The sequence below is a fragment of the Lepisma saccharinum genome, chromosome 6 (assembly GCF_977018435.1).
Source record: "Lepisma saccharinum chromosome 6, izLepSacc3.1, whole genome shotgun sequence".
Lineage (NCBI taxonomy): Eukaryota > Metazoa > Arthropoda > Insecta > Zygentoma > Lepismatidae > Lepisma > Lepisma saccharinum.
Genome location: NC_139234.1, coordinates 19838425 through 19850928, shown reverse-complemented (window position 1 = coordinate 19850928; position 12504 = coordinate 19838425). Strand labels below are relative to the sequence as shown.

General features: G+C 36.7%; 1 protein-coding gene across 9 annotated transcripts in view; it reads left to right on the top strand.

Annotated features, from left to right (window-relative positions):
* LOC145988613 (protein Fe65 homolog) overlaps positions 1-4156 on the top strand; it is a 486515-nt gene extending 482359 nt beyond the window's left edge. For all 9 annotated transcript variants that reach the window (XM_083123618.1, XM_083123617.1, XM_083123619.1 and 6 more), the window contains one exon: positions 944-4156. The gene's annotated coding sequence lies outside the window, so the exon portion shown is untranslated. The remainder of the gene's footprint in view (positions 1-943) is intronic.
* Positions 4157-12504: the final 8348 nt, after the last annotated feature.

The following is a 12504-nucleotide window of genomic DNA, read 5'->3' as shown; positions in this document are numbered from 1 at the left end:
GTAAAAGAAAAATGGATCAACCTCCCCCACATCCTGACCTAACCAAGAAAATTAAAAAAGTTCTAACCAGGCACAGTTTCAAGATAGCAGACAACCCCCCCCCCCCTTCCATAAGACTCCCACATAACCCACTTCAAACGATATTACACCAACCCCAATGCAGGAAGTAGCATCTAAATGATAGGTATGACAAAGTGCCGACTTGATGATAGGCTCAAGGAGCATGATGTCGACCACCGACTCAGGAGGAGAAGAACAGGCCTTTCCTGCCACCTCATAGACAAAAACCATAACACATACTTTGCCAAAATAGTCATGCAAGCAAAATCCACCTTGGAAAGATTCTCCAAAGAAACCTATGCAAAAGTGACAACTTCTGCCGACCTTAACACTAACCACGGGCCCCTAAATAAAACCTGGCTTCCCCATGTCAGGAATATGCATATCCACCGAACCTACACGACAAGACACCAAGCATGGGCCTTAAGCATTCACAAAAAAGCCCACCTGCGCATGCGAACAAACGCCGTTCCACGGAAGCAGAGGATGAAGCCGAGAATTGATGCCTACAGTGGCAAAACCCTGACATGAGGCAAAAGAAGGAAGCATTACAACCACACCAGAACGGTGGAAAGTGAAAGGACCGCATCAACTAGCGCCGCCACGAGCACAAGTGGAAGAAGAAGGAAGCACGTCACCTGCAGCAAGATGCGTGACGAAGCCACCAGATGGGTGGTGAAATCGATTGTGACGAAAATTTTCATAGAAAAAAGAAATGTAAGCACACCAATATTTGTCAATATTTTGAACAAATAATTCTAATTTTCAAGTATTGGTATCAGTGGGAATCAGTAAGAGTATTGAAATTGGTATCGGACATATACAAAAGTAAAGCATAATTGACATGACAGTTGGTGACTGTAGAATAATCTTGCCATTACAGGATTTATGGGCACTCTCTGCAGAGCGAGAAGTTATTCCACACAGACATCTGCAGTCCCCTCTGACCTTCAAGTACTTCAGTTCAAGCCCCCCTTCAGCTAGTCTCCGCTCGCTGTTGTCTCCTAACCTTGAATGCAGACATCTCAGGAAGTGGGAATAGATCGAGTAGCTTCTTATGGACAGAGAAGAATTGAGATGTGAAGTTGCACAGTGTACAGTGTTTGACACTTTCACTGTTGTACACATGTGACCGACTCGAGCATGTTGAACAAGAAGATGTGCGACACTCATCAATAGCAGGCTTCTTGATTTCGTATTTATTACAAATAAGCATCTTTGGAGTTAAAATATTTATTAGAAGATGAGGGATTGCGTGCTCTGCGGTCGAGATAACAGAAGAAAAGTCTAAGACAATTTCTCTCTCGGAACTTGATAGAGTCTGGAAAAGGGGAATTTTAGTGAAATGCTTGAAGTATATGTTTGCATGCATGTGCGCATGGGTGGGTGTGCGAATGTATGTGTGAGAGCACATTTGTGTATGTCCGTACATATGTGCATAAGTAAGTACATATAAGTGTTGAGATAAAATGAAGTGTTGTGAAACTTTTTATCTTTATGCTGCTGCCGGACATTCGCACTGAAAGCAAGAAAAACACTCAGCAGCATATGTTTATTATGTAGTGCCCAGTTTCGTTCAAGGAGTTCAGGATTTGTTATAGGTGCATAAATGACTCGTTCAAAGGATTTGAGTACGTGCACGACTCGGACCCGGTGGAAATCTCCAAAGACATCTTGAGCACGCAGGTGGGAAGGATACTCAAGTCTTTTGAATCATTTAAAACATGGGTCCACAAGTTGAAAAAAGAGGATTAAAAAAAGATAGAAAAAAATATTGTGCTGAGTCAATGAACGTCTGTGACTTGGAATTGAAAAAAGTAAATAAAAATTCTGGGGAAATATGTGATACACATGTGTTTGGTCCTTTGTATATACACTGTACACTTCCAGATTGGTTTAATGTTGTAGATCAACAAAAGTTTCTCAGAGTTGACATAATGTTTACTATTAGAATTAGATTACCTGAGCTTGAATCGTTACTCAGCACAATATGTAGATTTAGTGTTCTCATGTTTCTTCACATGGAGCTCTTGTTTGGTATAATTTTGAATTCTCTACCAACAGCAACTGAAAGTTGCTCGGTAGTCTGGAATACTAACTGCTGCTGCAGTTTACTGATAGAAATGTAGAAGTTGTTCTGTGTGTACGTATGTGTGTGCATTGAGTGCATGTGTGTATGTATTGTGAAATAATGATGTAGTGAAATATTTAATTGGCAGGCATAAAAAAATTAGTATAATTGTAATTAGAAAGTTGCCATTTCTGGTGATATTTATTTTATGTACTCTTTTATGATAATGAAGCTTTCGACCAACAACCCCTATTATGTTGCGCATAGTATTTGGTAAACACTGAAAAAATGTATTTCCTTGTCAATGTACTGCTGTATCTACAATTGCCCCTTGACCTAAGCAATTGGTTGTACTAAAGTACAGTTGGCTATTGTTTGTATATGGAAACAGACTTCTGCGATAGCTAAAAAAAAAAACACTATTTATAAACAAATCTTTACCTAATAACCATCAAAAGTGATTTCTTATGTACTTAAATGCAAACATCTCAATAATTCTCAATGTAAATACTTGTAAATGTTACGCAGAATGAATCTTAAAGGTACGTACATCAGAAAGCCAAAGATGATAAACCACAGTTTGTGTGTTCCCAGTGCATTTGCAGAAATTCAGTTCATTTTCAACGCAGTTTCCCACCACGGAATTTGCATTGAAACACCATATAGTTTCCTTCCCAGAGTAATTCTGTGTAGCCTGTGGAAATTTAGTGGAGTGGTGAATGTCATTGTACTTCAGATGGAATGCTTACGGAATGATTCGAACATTTTTGATGTGAAGTGTAACGATTTCTAAACTTCAAAAAGAAAAAAAAAGAGGGAGATACTACAGAAATGTTTGAGTCCTTAAGGGTATGTCGCAGCTTTGTCACTCTTAGTAACCTGCTCTTGTGATATATGAATCAGCAACTCGTCAACATATGTAATTGTGATTATATATGAAAAGTAACTTTTTTTAAAAAATAAATTTAAAAAAACTCACTTATACAGTTATAACTGGTCAACATAGGGAGTCTGAAACACAGACACTCAATTATGCATTCCTTTATCCATACAGAATCCACATGTAGTAAGAAGAGTTATACATATAACATAGTAAAGACAAAACTAAAAAATTAACGACTACACAATATATATTAATCCACATAAATTCATGCATTCATGTCACTAATCTTATATTTTATTTCAATGTTCTTTATAAGCAGTGATAATGAATTATACATTTTTTTAAAAAAAACTTATCCTCAGTGTTGCCCTTTGTCACAAACGCATTCATAAATGTCTGAAGAAAGAGAATGAATCTTGTGATTTGGTTTGACATTTATAAACTAATTTATCTTATAAATCAGCAACACACACATGTTTCTATATAAATAGATGTTCCTTAGCATGGCGTATTCACCCATGTACAAAGCACTCAGTGGTATTTACAGAAAATCAAACAACCACTGCCTGTTCGTAACCCATCAGGATAAATACATAGCCATGTGATTTTTGCTTCATGTATGGTTGGTTCTGGTATTTATACAAACAAAACAAATACAATATATTATGTGCTGTGAGGTGGAAAGTCACTAGAATAATTACTTATATGACATTTGTAAATGAAATGTGTTGTAATTTTCATTAAATTTTGCAGATGGAGAATGTTGTCGCTAAGTTGTTGGATATATGTGGTAACTTTTTTTTTTAAATATATATATGTATATAAAATCTGCCTGCCTTAGTTAACAATTCAAATGTATTTATTGAAGACTTCAGTATATTTCAGGACACTGAAGATTAATGTACTTTGTATTTATATATGATTTTCCGATGCCAAAAGTGAGCCATATGTTTTACCCTTGAAACAAATCTCATTTGTATATTTTTTAGTTTATTTTTCTCAAGGATATATTTCAACCCGAGAAAATTTTTATTGTAATTTGGTTTTTGTGTGTGAAGCTCTATTTTTCTCTAACACTGGAAATAGAAACACAAAGTGTCTGTTCGATTGTGGAAGGGAGGGAGAATGAGAGAGAGAGAAAGGCAATTTGTACTTGTAATGTCGGACCAAAAAAGCGCATTGGTCCTATTCATAGCTTGCTGCTTATATCAAATGTGTCTTTATGGGTAAAGTAAAAGAAATCCAAAGAACTGTGAAGATAATTTAAGTTAAAATAACCTCTCTTCCATCTTGCCAGTCTGCTTGCACTCTTGGTAGCCATAGAGAAAGCAGCTATTATCTATGCCACCTGTGAATAAAACATATTATAATAAAATTGATGTACGATGTGTTATTTATTTTAAAAATTAATTTTTTCCCTTTTTTTCTATCAGTTATTAACAAGACAACATGAATATTGTTGCTATATTTAACCATTTAACTTGAAACCCTGAGAGAGCAGTGAAGGCACCAGATAAAAATGAGTAGTGAGGCAGAGAGAATATCTTCTCAGGGACTAATTCCATACACATATTTCTTGATTCTGGGAGAGATTTTAGAACCACAGTAGCTCAGTTGTTAGGGTGTCTGATTACTATGCAAAAAGACCCAGGTTCGATCCCTGGCGGGGGGAGAACCAGGATTTTTTCCACCTGTTCAAGTGGCTCTGGCACCTACCCAGCATCGTATAAAGTGGGTACCTGGAGGAAACTCTGGGGAGGTAAAGGCAGCTAGGGGCATGGTGCTGATCACATCACCCCCACCTTCGGCCATGATCAAGAAAGTGTGGAGCCCTAACCCCACACCCCTATACGCCTTCATGGAATGGTGCATAGCCCAAAGGAGCACTTTACTTTTTACTTTTATGACTTTCCATTTTTCGCTATCTGCTCTAATAATGGAGTTGGTCTATGATGAATCACCCTGTATTATGTAGAGATTGTCAAAAGACAACTAGTATTATTTCATTGACTCAGTCTGGCATTAATTTTGAGGACACCGCTGAATTCTGGAACCTCCAAACCACAGGTAATGATTCCAAACCTGTTCACTGTATATTGTAAATTCAATCGTGGCCGTCGTTCGCTCACGGACGAATATAAAGAAGGCCGTCCAAAATCGGTTGTTGTGCCAGAAAACATTGATGCTGTGCGAGAACTGATAATGCAAGATAGTCATGTGACATATGAGATTGAGGCATCCCTGGGCATTAGTATGACTAGCATACATAAGATATTGCACGAACGTTTAGTCATCAAGATGATTTGTTCGCGTTGGATCCCACATAATTTGACAATCGCTCAAAAAAAGGCTTGTGTCGATTGGTGCAAACAAATACCCACAAAATACAATCGTGGTGCTTCAAAAGCCATGTATAACATCTACACAGGTGATTAATCTTGGATCTATGCATATGAGCCCGAAAGCAAACAGCAGTCGACAGTGCGGGTGTTCCAAGATGAGCCAAACCCAACAAAAGTTGTTCATGCAAGAAGCACTTCGAAGCAAATGGTCGCCTGTTTTTTTGGGATAAATGGACATGTGGCTACAGTGCCACTAGAGAATCTTAGAACGTCAATTCTGAATGGTACACAACCATTTGTTTGCCAGAAGTCTTTGGGGAAATCGGAAAAAACAACCTATCTTTACAATTAGCCCTTGTTACTCTCTCGGTGCTTGGTCAAGTCATCGATCAGGATCACACCCATTGCTGTTCGTATCAAAAGGGAGAGCACTAACTGATCAGTTTCACTGGAGCTTGCTTGCCTTCTCTTACATCAGAGTTTGTACATTTTCACTCATTTTGCCTTAATTCCCATGCTGTCATAATATGTCTCCACATGTAACATTACTTACATTCAATTTCTTCCTAGAGCATTCCTCCTAATTCTTCTTTATGGAAATGATTTCAAAAGATTTTCTTATCTTTTATTGTCTTGTCATTTTTGCTCCCAGCTTTTCTTTATCATTGTTTTTCCACATGCTTTTCTCTGGGAAATTTATGTTGTAAGCTCCTTCCGAATTAAACAGTATCAACTTAATAACAATAATATTATAATAAAACCATGGCGCAACAGCTCTTGAGGGCTAAGGCCAACCTACAGACTATAGCCTGACAAGTTAAGTCCCGATATGCGCAGATCGCTGTGGAGCACTTCCTATTACGTCATCCTCCCCACCACTCTTCTACTCACTGGTCTGGGGTTGAGAGTACCAGTGGTGCCAACTCAGCAAAATTAAGCTAAAACAAATATGACAAGTGATTTTAACTGTTTAGCGTGACTGTGCATGCAGGCTCCTATTATATCAGTGGTTCATTTTATTTAATCTGGCCTTTGAAAATGCGTGTGGTGCGCCGATCGTAAACTGTAGTATTACGCACGTGTGTTAAGGTTTATAACAAAGAGAAACTACAGGGCGAATGACTTATTTTTCTGAATGCAACATCGAGCAGTGGTTTGGTGGGGTGGTGGTTCGTTTGTTTATCGTACAACAATCACTACAAGAAGGCAATCTGATAACATGCTTGCCTGTGTTCTTTTCTAAAGCATTGAAATGTTCATGCTCTTTACTCTTGGCTGCAAGATTCTTACTTTGAAAGAGATAGATGGACTTATGGACGAGTGTGTAGATGAACTGATAATTAGACTTGGTGAAGCCGATTCAGACATGGACACAGATTCATCGGTAGACACAGACTCGGATGAGTGGGAGAGTGAAACTGAAGAAGGAAAACTGGAAAGCACTTAGAAGGTGAGCTCACTTCTATCGTTTATATATTTTTCATTTTTCTATCGTTTTATTTCATACATTTCTTATGCTGGTAAGAAGTATCCCTAATATAACTTAATTAATTTGTTTAAAGGGAAAATATCAAAATGTATTTAGAATTTAGCATAATCAATAAGTAGTGTAGGTGAGGGAATACTAATTCATGGCTTTCACATTCAAATTTCGTTGAAAATTCTCTGACGATTCCGCTCCCTCCAGGTTGCAACACTGCGAACCAAAGTTGCCACAGACAATGGAGTGGGGAAATGTGATGTGAGGTGTGCAAACAATGGATTGCAGCATCTTGTTTTTAAACTTGTCAACTTATAACAATCTCACTCCTACATGCCTCAGCAGAGGTGAGCGATCAACCAACCAGTTATGGAGTGACGTGAGGTCAGGACGATGAATCCCTAGTACTTGCTGGGCTTCGTCCTTCTGACTTCTCATCACCCTGTAACTGGTTGGATGACGCCCACCTCTGCTGAGGGATGTAGGAATGAGTCTGGCAGTCAGCAAGTTGGCCTTAGCTCTCAGGTCAGCCACACACCAGATTAGACATGATGCAACACGATGACAACGCAACAGGCTGGGTGCTGATGGACACACAAACTCTCTTCTCTATGCAGGGTGGTCATATTGGTTCAAGACAACATCTGCGCAGGGTGGGCATTTCTTACCATTGCAGGGTTGCAGGCAGGCATCAAGTTTGCAGACCTCTACCTCTGTTGGGCCAAAGAATTCAGTTTACTTTAAGGAGGGGAAAAGTGGTCCTGCATCGCCACATGGTTAGCACTCTTGACTCGGGTGCAAGTGGTTCTGGGTTTGATCCCTGTGGAAGCTCGTAAAAAAATCCAATGTTGATCCTGCATCATGAATACAATTTGGGAGCTACGTGAAAGATGTAGTGGACTCCAGTTTCAAAAACAAACAAAATATCAAACAAGTGGTGATGAGACTATAAGCTGATCATATACCACACAATAGAAAGCCACTTTGAAAGCCCTGACCCTCATAGCACTGTTGTGCCATGTAGTATAGTTTTTTTAAGAGAAAGTAGCAGTGGAGAAGGGGGGGGGGATAAATATCTTCAAGAGATTTCAAAACAGAAAATCACAGTAAATGCTGAAACATAAAAGGAGATAATAAAAAATGAACATGACCATATCATATGAGACAAAATTTTGGTATTAAACATTTCACGAAGGGCACTAAAGCTGCCAGAATGTTCAAAGAGCAAGATTCAGGGGAGATAAAGCATGCACAGAAGGTTGAAGTTACCAGGGGCACACGAGAAAATTCAATCCACTGGATATGTAAAGACTAAATATGAAGGTAGAGCAAAGTTCTGAAAGAACATTCTTTCAAAACATTAACAATTGAATAAGTGTGGAGCTAGTATAAGTTATGAATGTGAAAGGTGACAAGGTAACAATTTGCAACAGTTGAAAATAAAATCTTAAACAATATAACTGGTGGAATCTACACAAACATTACTGTAGCTGTGGCAGCATGGGTAGTTGGTTGGTTGATTTGGTGTTTTAAGTCCACTTTATGCACAGTAAGGCTAATCGGGACTGGACCTACAGTTTAAAGTGGGATCCGAACCACTTGTATCTCCACCGGGTATCGAACCCGGGACCCCTAGCATGTGACTTGAGTAATATTCAATTATGTTTTGAACACCACATGAAGTTATAGAATTTAATTCCACAAATCCATGCTTAACCAACAAAAAATTATCGGGTAAAAATTTTGAGAAGAGTTCAATAGTAGTAAATCAAATTAAGTTTGATATTCTAAATATATGGAATATTTCCCCTACATTACATGTATTCAATTGACAATCAATTTTCAAAATGTCAATTACTTTTAACACTTCAGTCATCCAATTACTCTTCTGATTAGTACATTCTAAATTAGTAACCTGAAAAACAAAATAAACCTGAGGAGACATGGAGAGGCAGTTCGAGAGTACTAAATCTTAATTATTATAATCATTAAATTTAGGCAATTCTCAGCTTGAATTTAAAGTTTCCCTTCCCAAATAATTACATTGAAAGAACTCTCAAATAGGTAAACTCCATTACAATATGTAGTTACAAAGAACAGGCGATGATAACTGATCTTGTGTTGGATAAAAAGGATTAGTATCACAACATCGGAATTAAACAATCAAAATCCACAGATCTCTTAAAGTCACTCCACCATTCTATGACCAGTTTCCAGCATTTTAGGTGAATGTTATTGTACTGATCAGTGTTACAAAGAAAACCATGTTAAGTTCTCTATTAAATTCACTGCAAATGTAAGCATTTACATAATTATACAAACACCATTGACTCATTACTAGAGTACAGATTTATAGGGAATAACAACAGCTCAAACTAAAGTTTGGAGATGCACCAAAATTTGAAAGGAGCAATAGACATCGGTAATATTGTGAATAATGAAAAACCTTACATGAAAAACTTATTACATCCATAATATTGATCAATTGCAATTTCCTAACCTAGACTTAAGATTGTTTTTGTTAGTGCAAAATAACACAAACAGTATTGTACACTTTGTATTTGTTTTCAGAATAGAAAAGTAAAAAAAAAATGTTCTATAACCTTCGGAGATATATTCTCTGCAAGTAATGAATCCCCCTTTTCTTTATACAGAAAAAAAAATTATCCCAACTTCACAGTAAATTTTTAGGACAGTATAACTCCCCTTTATAAGCATTTTGGGTACTAATAATGGAAATAGGCACATTCAAAATAGGCACTTCTAGGCACAAGAGAATTTACATTGAATGACTGCTGAACCCTGAAATGAGCTCTTGTACTGGAAGCCTAGGAAGCCTATTCATCTGTTCAGAGGAATAAATTAGTAATTTTGAGCTATTTCTCGACCTTGACGTGAGTGTGGTGTATTGATCGAACCTGTGCAAAAAATTGTGGCAAACGAATCACAAAAGTCAAAAAACAGGATGCCGAATTGTGACAGCTGTAAATCATTACGCCTCGAGTGTGAGAGACTGAAACTGGAACTAGCGTCAAAGGAAAAAATTATTGACGTTCTGAAATCGGACTTTCGAGATGTAGAAGAAGAAAGAAGGATTGCCCAAAATCTGTGCAAGACAAACAAGCAAGATAGTTGGAGTGAAGTAGTGCAACATGGGAGAGTTCTATTCAATCGGCACTATCCATCCACTAATGCCCCAAAAGTAAAGTGCTTGGATAATTCATTCGAGCATACCAACCCTTTTGCAGCACTGACCGATGAACCTGGTGAAATCGAAAGTGCACGCAATCAGTGTAGGGAGCTTAAATACCAAGAGAGAAGAAAGAGGCATACTAACTAACTAACTAACTCCCTAGCCTTCTTAAACCCGAAGGTTCATGGCTGCAGCAACATAGGCCTTCCATCTTTCTCTATCTTGAGCAAGTTCTATATACTCTTTTCCATCCCTACCGATTTCCCTAAGGTCCATCTCAACGTTGTCCCTCCATCTTCGTCTTGGCCTTCCTACAGGTCTCTTACCATCAGGTTTCCCAACAAGAATCCTGTAAACTCCTCTTTCCTCTCCCATTCGTACCACATGGCCTGCCCACCTAAGTCTTCTTGATTTAATTTTTCTAATAATATCTGGACATGAATACAAATTATGTAGTTCTGAATTATGTAACCTTCTCCACTCACCTGTCTCCTCATCCCTTTTAGGTCCAAAGATTTTCCTAAGGATCTTATTTTCAAATACTCTCAATTTATGTTCCTCTTTCAATGTAAGGGACCAAGTTTCACATCCATATAATACTACAGGCAAAATTACTGTTTTGTATATTTTAACTTTTTAGTTTCTTAGATATTAAACGAGATGACAAAAGTTTATGAAGAGAGAAGTAACATGCATTTCCTGAATTAAGCCTACTTTTTATTTCTTCTTTAATATAATTTTCATTTGTTAATATTACTCCTAAGTATTTGAATTTGGAAACTGGTTCAAACGAGTTGTTATCAATAATTAGATTTTGATTATTACCTAACACTTGGTTTCGGCCTGTAAGCATATATTTAGTTTTCTCTTTGTTAACTTCCAAACCTATCTCTTTAGCAGTTTTGAAAAATATTTTAGCATTATTCTTAATTGTATTCACATCATCCCCCAGTAAGTCTACATCATCTGCATATGCTAACAACTGAGACACACCATTTAATTCTAGTCCTTCTTTAGTTTCTTTTACCTTCCTTACAGCATATTCTAAGGCAAAATTAAAGAGCAATGGAGATAATGCATCTCCTTGTTTTAACCCATCATGAATTGTAAATTTGTCAGACATATTAATACCCACACGAATTTTACTTTCTGTTTCACTAGTGCATATTTTTATCATACTAACACGCTTCTTAGGTATTCCAAACTCTACTAATATATTATATAATTTATCTCTTTTGACCGAATCATATGCTTTTTTGAAATCAATGAATAGCTGATGGACATTTTGATTATATTCCCACTTTTTTTCAAGTGTCTGTCTGATGTGAAAAATTTGATCTGTAGTTGATCTGTTACGTTTAAATCCACATTTATAATCCCCTATAATTTCATTAGCATATGGGGTTAGTCTTGTTAAAAGAATGTTAGATAATATTTTATATGTTGTTGAGAGTAGAGAAATTCCACGGCAATTATTGCAGTTCATTTTATCACCTTTTTTAAACACAGGAACTATTATGGATTCTTTCCACTGTTGAGGGATTTCTTCTTTATTCCATATTACACAAATTAATTTATGAATTTGACAAATTAATGAATTTCCACCATATTTAATTAACTCAGCTGGTATTAAATCAATGCCAGGTGCTTTGTTATTCTTTAGCCTTTTAATAGCATCTTTAACTTCAGTCAAGTTAGGTTCTGGAACTAAAGGTTCTGCTGTGTGTACTTCATTTACTTCTGATTTATCTCCTACATGGACATTTAAAAGGTCATTAAAGTAGTTCTTCCATCTATTTAGAATATCACTTGGGTCAGCTAGAAAATCACCGTCTTTATCTTTTATCAAGTTTACTTTAGCTTGCCACCCCTTTCTAAACTCATTTACACCTTTATATAAATCTCTGATATTTTTATTCTTGCTGTTTCTTTCAATTTCGTTAATTTTGCTTTTCAAGTAATCTCTTTTTCTACTTCTAAACGTGCAGTTAACTTCTCGCTTTATTCTATTATAATTGTTTAGATTTGTATCATCAGAGTTATTTAACCACCTAAGTCTAGCCTGATTTCTTATTTCTATTAGATTATGACATTCATTATCAAACCATGGCTTACTTTTTCTCGGTTTATGGTATCCTATACTTTCTTTAGCTGCTGACTCTATTGCATTACGTATGTGCTCCCAATTCTTATTTACGTCTGTTTCATTTATATTTTCATCATCATTTAAATCCTGCAAAACATCAAATCTATTTGACAGTTTAATTTGGTAATCTTTCTTAATTCTTTCATCAGTAAACTTTCCTGTATCAAATTTTAGAACTTTTAGATTTTGTTGCTTATGATTTATCACTGAGAGTCTTTCTCTTAATTTAGCAATTGCTAAATAATGGTCACTGGCACAGTCAGCACCTCCATGTGTACGAACGTCAATTATACTAGTATGCCTTCTCTTATCAATGAGAATATGATATA